The following is a 9,690-nucleotide window of genomic DNA, read 5'->3' as shown; positions in this document are numbered from 1 at the left end:
AATTTCATTTATTTAGTTCTTGTAAATTCGCCTTGGTATGCTAAGGATTACTATGTAATTGGATTGTAAGAAGATCAAGGAGGTCAAGAGCATTGGTGGGACCATTGGGAGGAGTTCAAGATCAAGTGTTGATTATGTACTCCTTCAGCAACTTTTGTAAAATGAATAAATGAAATGCACTTAGGAATGCCCTGATTCAATTCTTGGTGGCTCAGAATTGAATCCCATAGAAAGTCCATGATCATACCATATTTACTGTTTATCCATGAATGCATGGGATGTATGGGAATGTATGAAAGTATATGATATATGCTTGCTAAATGGATAATGTGCAAAGTGAGACTTGAATAGTAATTAAGATGACCACAAAATCTTCCAAACAAATGATTAAGTTGGAAATAGTATAATTAAAGTAATTATAACATGGGCCCTCTATTGACGCAATTATTTTAAGAAATTTTAAATACTTGCATAAGATGCAATTAATTTAAGAGATTTTCTTAAGAATAATTGTTAAGAATGAGATGTTGTAAATATGTAAATGGTTTGGTGGCCAATATTGGGATCAACTTAACTAATGCAAGATAAGTCAATAATGGATGTACTTGAGATTTTGAGCATTAGGGGCTAGGTAAAGGATTGAACCTCACATGAGATGTGATGGGCAATGAGTTGCTCACTTATAGTTTATTGTAATTCCAATAATGGATGTACTTGAGGATGATCGATAGAATTATAAGAATTCAATCACCCACTAGAAATCCATCCAACTAGGATTTCCGTATTCTACTTTGTAAGTGTAGGTTAGTGGGAGGACCAATTTGATTAAAAAACCATAATAATTTTAGTTAATTACATGATACATCTACTAATTAATCTGGTTATTTTCTATAGTTAATTTTTGGATAACAATGAGCACAGAACAACCACCACCATCCAATATCCTTGCAAGCACACTTGATCAAAATAGGTTGATAGGGCCTAATCTATCTGATTGGCTAAGAAATTTGAAACTTGTCCTGAACCTTCAACAGATAGGATATGTTCTAGATATAAATGTTCCTGGTTCCTTACCTCCAGAGGCCACTCCAGAAGAACATAAAAATTTGGATAAGTGGAAGGAGCATGATATGAGAGCTAAGTATTACATGTTTGCTTCTATGAGTAATGAGTTACAAAAGCAGCATGAAAACATGCAGAGTGCAAGTGAGATCCTCCTTCACCTATAAGAGTTGTATGGTGAGCACAGCAGGAATGCTAGGTATGAGATATCTAGACAGCTGTTTCGCATGAGGATGTCAGAGGGACAGAATGTTGGGGATCATGTCCACAAGATGATTCGACTGATTGAGCAGCTGGAACACCTGACTTTAACATGGATTTCCAATTGCAGACGGATCTGATCCTTCAGTCCCTACCTGAGTCATTTGGGAATTTTATGATAAATTTCCATATGACTAAACAGGAATGCACCTTGACTAGTTTACTCAACACGCTAGTTATTGCCCAAAAGAATATGCTGGGCAATAAAGGAAAAGAGGTAGCTTTGATTGCATCTTTTTCTGCTGGAAATGTAACACGCCTATATTCGATGGTGCGTTCTACTGTTCTGACGACCAGTGTCTATTCAGACAGTTAGAATGCCGGAACTACGCTTAAATGTTAGTGATGAGTGATAAGTGCATAATTTATTAATTTTATTCCCATCACATTTAGTGTTTTTAAAGTTTTTTTATGTTTAATTCAGTTGGTTAAGTATAGTTATCTATTAGGCACATGTTTAGAGAGTTGTTGAAATAATTGTGTTAAATGGAGAAATTTGACTATTGCTGTATTTTTCAGGGTTTTGGTGAAGTTCAAGAGCAATATAGTGTGGAAGGAAGCTTGGAAAGGTCGAAGGATTGAGAAGCATTATTGATACAAAGTACACCGGCCGTGGAAGCATAACTAGAGACCTGTGTAACATTCTGCCAGAAGGAATCCAGTGAACTGAGGAAAAAACAAAGTACACGGGCCGTGTAAATCGACCCATGTAAATCCTGGAGACCCGTGTAACTTTTTGTGCCCATGCGAAATATACCCATTCAGTTGCAATAAGTTACACGGCCCTGGGCCATGTAGTGATACACGGGCTGTGTATCCGTTGACAGTCAGATTCCTGATTTTGCTCTAGTTGCAGTTTTTGACAGAGACTCTAGAAAAACCTAACCCTAGACCATTTATTATAAATAGAAGAGATAGCAGCCACACTAAGAGGGAAGAGATAGTAGCCTCTCCATTCATCTCTTAGAATTCTTCTTTATTTTTCTTTAAGCCATGAGTGGCTAAGTTTTTAATTCAGTTCAAGGGATTCAAGTTCTTTTGCTTGATTTGTGAGACCAGGTTCTTAATTTAATTTATGTCTTTTTGAATATCTATTGTTTTTCTGATTTCTTTATCTTTGATCTATTGACTGATTTGCTAAAAAGGCCTATTAGTTGATTGTTTGACAAGATTAATTGCTAGTTCATCTTCATAATCCGTAATTACTGTGTAAGATTGAACATAAGTAGCAATTAGGTTTTATTGATTATGATCCCAATTTTCAATAATAACCTAAGGAAAAAATAAGGTGGATTAAATGATTTATGCTTCATAAATTGTTATTCAGCTTAACTGCTTCCTTTTCTTAAATCAGTTATTAATTTGATGAGGATTGCTTAATACCAACTCAGTTAATGATTAGAGTCAATAAGAATGCTGGGCTCGAATTGATGAGTATAAGGAAGTCAGGGACTTACCTCGCTGTTTGGTAAATCTATGTTAAGGATTCAATAAGAGATAATTATATTTCTTTTGTCTATGATCAAATCAATGCATTGGAATGAGAATTACCTTGGATTGAGGTTTGTTTGAATTGAGATTTTCATATTTAGTTCTTGAATTTCTGCTTTCTTCTGATTTTGTGTTACAAAACCCTCCCAATCTTTGTCTACTCTGTTTCCATTAAACAAGTGCACGAAATTTAATAATTCAATCTCTAGGGTTCGACCTGGATTTACCATTTGCTACAGAAAATATTTCATAGTTGGTAATTTCAATTAATTTAATTTCTGGTGGATTCAACACCCATCAAAAATTTTAGCGCCATTGCCGGAGACTGAAATTTATTGGATTTTATGTTTTGTGTATTTTGTTATTAAATTTGTTTGTGAAGTGTTGTTATTTTTAGTTTTTTTGGAAAAAATTATGGTGTTACTATTCATTGTTACTGTTCATTAAGGATTTTGGTTGAATTTGGAGGGCAGCCTATACCTATTTTGAAGGAAACGACGCTCTGATCAAAACTAATCAATCCATAAGATTCCTTGGCCCCACCCTCTTGAGGCCAAATTCCATTGTTTTCTAGGGTTTTGAGGCATTTTTCTGTTTTTACTTTGATTTCTTTTTGTTTATGACAAGAACTTCTGAATCTGGTGAGTTGATCTTTGACCCAGAAGTAGAAAAAATAGCTAAACAGTTGAGAAAATTGGCTAAGCAAGGTAGGCTAATTTCGAGTACATATGAAGGAGTCCAATCTCTAAAGGAGCTAAGTTTGGGTTCGGATTCGGAATCAGAGTCAAATTCCAAAAATGAAACCATGGCTGCTAGGACTTTGAAAGAGTTGGTTGCTCCTGATCTAAACCAACAGCCTTTGTGTATTCAATACCCTACTTTAAATGTTTCTTTTGAGTTGAAAACTGGACTAATCCATTTGTTGCCTAAGTTTCATGGTCTTGTAGGTGAGGATTTGCATAAGCATCTAAAGGAATTTCATGTTGTGTGTTCCAGCATGAAACCTCAAGGAGTTTTAGAGGATTAAATCAAGCTTCGAGCTTTTCCTTTCTCACTGGAAGGAACAGCTAAGGATTCGTTGTATTACCTTCCTTCCGGATTTGTCAACTCATGGAATGGGATGAAACAGATATTTCTAAAAAAGTATTTTCCTGCTTCCTATGCTGCTAACATAAGAAAAGAATTTTGTGGCATTGAGCAGTACAATAGAGAGAGCTTGTATGAGTACTGTGAGAGATTTAAGAAGCTGTGTGCAAGCTGTCCCCATCATCAAATAAGTGAGCAGCTGTTGATTCAATATTTCTATGAGGGACTTCTACCAATGGACCATAGTATGATAGACACTACTAGTGGAGGAGCTTTAGTTGAAAAGACACTAGAAGAGGCAACGAGGCTGATTGCTAACATGGCAGCAAATTCTCAACAGTTTGGAATAAGAATGGATCACACACCTATGAAGGTTAATGAGGCAAGTACATCTAGCCTTGAGAAACAAATTTCTGATTTAACTTCTTTGGTGAGACAGTTGGCTGTAGGGAATATGCAAACTATTAAGGCATGTGGAATTTGTGTCGGGTTCGGGTCATGCTACTGATATGTGTCCTGTATTACAAGAGGATGAATCAATGCAACATGCTAATGCAGTAGGACATTATGGACAGCCACAACGCAGGTATGATCCCTATTCGAATACTTACAATCCAGGATGGCAAGATCATCCCAACCTGAGTTATGGGAAGCAACCGATGCAAAGCCGATACCAGCAGTAAAGACCATAAGTGAATCAACCACAACTGCCTCCACCTCCACCTCCCTCAAATCAAGGTATGTCACTTGATGAAATTGTTAAGGCTTTGGCTAATAATACCCAACAGTTTAAACAGGAGACCAGAAATAGCATTCAAAATATAGAGAGGCAGATTGGTCAGTTAGCCTCATCTGTGAGTAAGCTGGAAGCTCAAGGTTCCGGAAACCTTCCATCACAAACATTCATGAATCCTAGAGAAAATGCAAGTGCAATACTGTTGCAGAGTGGGAAAGAAGTTAATACTCAGACTCCACATGAGCCAATAAAAAAGAAGAAGCAAAGAGAAAAAGAGCAAGGAGAAAAAGAGTCTGAAGTTCCTGAAGTTGAGGTAAATACTAAACCTAACTTTAATAAGATCAATAATTCGGTTCTTCCTCCATTCCCTTGCAGGTTGGCTAAAAATAAGAAAGAAGAATAAGAGAAAGAAATTTTGGAGACTTTCAGAAAGGTAGAGGTGAATATACCTTTACTTGATGTGATTAAACAAGTTCCCAAGTATGCTAAATTCCTTAAGGAACTATGCACTACAAAGCGCAAGTTGAGGAATAATGAGAAGATCAGTGTGGGGGAAAATGTGTCAGCATTAATTCAGTAAAAATTACCCCCTAAGTGTAAGGATCCAGGTTCATTTTCTATTCCCTGCAGAATAGGTGATTCTAAATTTGAACGTGCAATGGTAGATTTAGCAGTATTTATTAATGTTATGTCAAATTCAGTTTTTAAAACTTTAAATTTGGGTCCTTTGAAAGAAACCAATGTCATTATTCAGTTAGCTGATCATTCTAATGCTTACCCATTGGGAGTAGTTGAGGATGTGTTGGTGTAGGTTGGAGAATTGATTTTTCCTACAGAATTTTACATTCTGGATATGGAAGATAGTGTTCCCACATCAAAGTCAGCTTTGATTTTATTTGGAAGACCTTTCCTAAAAATTGCCAAGGCAAAAATTGATGTGGATGATGGCACCTTAACTATGGAGTTTGATGGAGAGACTGTCAAATTTAATATCTTTGATGCCATGAAGTATCCTGCTAATGATCATTCTATTTTTTCTATTGATGTTGTTGATACAATTGTGCAGGATGTTTTTGAGTTAGTCATGGAGGATGTGTAAAAAGTGGTGATTAGTCAAGGAATTCAAGAAATTAGTACCAATCAACCATTAAGTGTAAAGGTTCAAGAGGCAGTAATGGCATTGTAGTCATTACCTCCTGTTCAAAAAACGTAAGGAGTATCAAAAATTGACTTATCTGTATCTCACACAAAATATTACCTTTTGTGGTGCAGGCACCAGTCCTTAAACTCAAGCCTTTACCTGAGCATTTGAAGTATGTTTACTTAGGAGAAAATGAGACACTTCCAGTTATCATCTCAAGTAATTTAACAAAGATTGAAGAAGACAGATTGACTAGGGTTCTGAGAATACACAAGGAAGCAATTGGATGGACAATAGCTGACATCAAAGGTATAAGTCCATCAGTGTGCATGCATAGGATTTTACTGGAAGATAAGGCTAAACCAAGTAGAGAAGCTCAAAGGAGATTAAACCCACAGATGATGGAGGTTGTGACAAAGGAGATTTTAAAGCTACTAGATGCAGGAGTTATTTACCCAATTTTAGAGAGCAAATGGGTAAGTCCAGTCCAAGTAGTGCTAAAAAAATCAGGAGTCACTGTGGTAGCGAATTAAGATAATGAACTTGTTCCAACAAGGATTCAAAGTGGATGGCAAATGTGCATAGACTATCGCAAGCTAAATTCAGCAATAAGGAAGGACCACTTCCCACTATCATTTATTGATTAGATGCTTGAGTGGTTAGCAAGTAAGTCTTATTTCTGTTTTCTTGATGGTTTTTCTGGATATAATCAAATTGTGACTGCATCGGAGGATCAAGAGAAGACTACCTCCACTTGCCCTTTTGCAACTTTTGCTTTTAGAAGGATGCCCTTCGGGCTTTGTAATGCACCTGCCACATTTCAGAGATGCATGATGAGCATATTTTCATATTACATTGATACTTGCATTGAGGTGTTCATGGATGATTTTACTGGGTATGGTGATTCATTTGATGCATGTTTACATCATTTAACTTATGTTCTTGAGAGATGCATTGAGAAAAATCTTGTTTTGAATTATGAGAAGTGTCATTTCATGGTGGAATAGGGGATTGTTTTGGGTCATGTTGTATCTAATAGGGGTATTGAGGTGGATAAGTCAAAAATTGATTTAATTGTGAACTTACCCTACCCCATAACTGTGAGGGAAGTACGCTCTTTTCTTGGTCATGTAGGTTTCTATCACAGGTTCAATAAGGATTTCTCTAAGATAGCATTGCCTTTGTCTATACTCTTGCAAAAAGATGTTTCTTTTGAGTTCAGTGAAGAGTGCAAGGAGGCTTTTGACAAATTGAATTATGCATTGACATCACCTCCTATTATCCAGGCTCCTGATTGGACTATACCGTTTGAAATTATGTGTGATGCGAGTAATTATGCAGTGGGAGCAGTTTTAGGGTAGCGTGTTGGGAAGCTCTTTCATGTGATTTATTATGAATCCAGAATACTCAATTCAGCTCAGCGCAATTATTCTCCGATCGAAAAAGAGTTTTTGGCTATATTTTTTGCTTTAGACATATTTTGGTCATATTTGCTTGCTTCTAAAATAATTATCTTCTCTGATCATGCAGCGTTGAAGTATCCCTTAGAAAAGAAGGAAGCAAAACCAAGGTTGATTAGATGGATCCTTCTACTGCAAGAATTTGATCTTTAAATCAAAGATAAAAAAAAGAACTGAGAACCTGGTAGCAGATCATTTGAGCAGATTAGTGACACAAGAAGATCCACTTCCTTTGCAAGAACTTTTTCCTGATGAGCAGTTGTTTAAATCGCAAGGTATGATCCCTTGGTATGCTGATTTAGTGAATTATTTGGTTATTAAGGTTGTGCCCTTTGATTTGAGTAGAGCTAAGAAAGAGAAATTAAAAAGTGAGGCCAAGTATTAAGTGTGGGATGACCCGTATTTGTGGAAATTTTGTTCAAATCAAATTATTAGGAGATGTGTTCCTGATAATGAGATTCAATCTATTATTGTTTTTTGTCATGCCTATGCATGTGGAGGTCATTTTGGACCCAATAGAATAGGTAGAAAAACTTTAGATTGTGGTTTTTACTGGCCCACTATATTTCGTGATTCATATTTGATTTGCAAAAATTGTGAACAATGTCAAAGAATAGGAAGTTTAACCCATAGGAATGAGTTGATTCAAAATCCAATATTTGTTTGTGACATTTTTTATGTGTGGGGTATTGATTTTATGGGTCCATTTCCTTCCTCTTTTGGCTTTGTTTATATATTACTTGCTGTTGATTATGTTTCAAAATGGGTGGAAGCCAAAGCCACCAGTACTGATGATTCTAAAGCTGTCGTAGGTTTTATCAAGTCAAACATTTTTAGCAGGTTTGGAGTTCCTAGAACTATAATCAGTGACCGAGTTATACATTTTTGTAGTAGAACTGTTGAGGCATTATTGAGGAGATATGGTGTTTTCCATGGAGTATCTATAGCTTATCATCCTCAAACAAGTGGGCAAGCAGAGGTGTCTAATAGAGAGATCAAGTTTATTTTGGAAAAAACAGTGAAACAGAATAGAAAAGATTGGAGCCTTAGACTTGATGATGCATTATGGGCTTATAGGACTGCTTATAAGACACCAATAGGTATGTCCCCCTTCAGATTGGTATTTGGTAAGTTGTGTCACCTTCCTGTGGAGTTAGAACATAAGGCTTATTGGGCTATTAGATAATGTAATTTGAATTTGGATACTGCTGGTGTGGAAAGAAAATTGTAATTACAGGAATTAGAGGAAATTCGACTTGAAGCTTATGAGAACTCTAAGATCTATAAAGAAAAGACAAAGGCATTCCATGATAAATTAATTCTAAGGAAGCAGTTTGAGGTTGTACAAAAAGTTTTATTGTATAATTCCATATTGAAGCTAATGCTAGGTAAGTTGCATTCTCGTTGGATTGGACCCTTTGTTGTTACTAATGTGTTTCCTTATGGTGTAGTTGAAATTCAAAATTTAGGAACAAATAAGGTATTCAAAGTCAACGGTCATAGACTCAAGCCATTTTATGAAGGGTTTCAGGAGCATACAGTGGAGGAACTCAAATTGAGTAACCCAATTTATGAGGATTAAGGAGATTTGCCATGTCGAGCTAACGACATTAAACAAAAGCACTTATTGGGAGGCAACCCATGGGTGGCTTGTTAACCACAATCAGATTTGTTTTCTTTCCTCTATTTTATTTTATTTTCTAGCATTTGGGCTTTACATTGGGGACAACGCAAGTTTTAAGTATGGGGGAGGAGAAATTTATTGCTTTAATAAAAATAAAAAAGAAAAAATAAAAAAAAAATGTTCTCATAAGCTTGATTCATGATTCTATATTCTTTGAGAGAAGTGCTTTATTCTTGAAATGACTTTTCTATTTTAGATTGAAATTTTAAGCAAGGTAATAGTAACTTTAATGATGAATTTTCTCTCTTCTCCATACCATATAGCAATTTTTTCTGCATAAATGTAACATCCTCCCTATACGTGTTCTGTACGTTCTATTGCTCCAGTAGTCAAATAACAGTCCAGGCAAGTCAGGATGTCTAGAACTATACTTCGGTGATAGTGAATATACATATAATGATGAAATAAATAAAAAGAAAATACAAGAAAAATCAAACAAAAATGAAAGAGAGAAAATGATGCTAAGTTAAACGAGCCGGCACCGCAACGATGGGTGACTGCACTGGGAAGGCCGTTGTCGACCCCAGGACCACGGGGAACCCTCTGAATTTAATTTTGAGACATAAATAAAGGTTTATTGAAATGTAATTGACACTAGAAATATCAAAGAAAAATTAATAGATTAGTACAAAGAAAAACGAAAAATCGAGAAACAGACAAAAATCGGTGTTACCGAAAAATCAGGAATATAACCCGAAGTGGGGTATTTTGGTCATTTGACACATAGTGTTGCCTTTTGACCTCAATCTCCATTAAAAGTAAATGATAT

General features: G+C 35.8%; 1 non-coding gene across 1 annotated transcript; it reads right to left on the bottom strand.

Annotated features, from left to right (window-relative positions):
• Positions 1 to 3,982: 3,982 nt before the first annotated feature.
• Positions 3,983 to 4,089, bottom strand: LOC131181250 (small nucleolar RNA R71). Its single transcript, XR_009149876.1, has one exon. It is a non-coding gene; the product is annotated as a small nucleolar RNA R71 (small nucleolar RNA).
• Positions 4,090 to 9,690: the final 5,601 nt, after the last annotated feature.

This window comes from Hevea brasiliensis, chromosome 6, assembly GCF_030052815.1.
Source record: "Hevea brasiliensis isolate MT/VB/25A 57/8 chromosome 6, ASM3005281v1, whole genome shotgun sequence".
In the NCBI taxonomy this organism is placed as follows: Eukaryota; Viridiplantae; Streptophyta; class Magnoliopsida; order Malpighiales; family Euphorbiaceae; genus Hevea; species Hevea brasiliensis.
The sequence above is the reverse complement of the archived record's forward strand: the minus strand, read 5'-3'. Positions and strand labels throughout refer to the sequence as shown.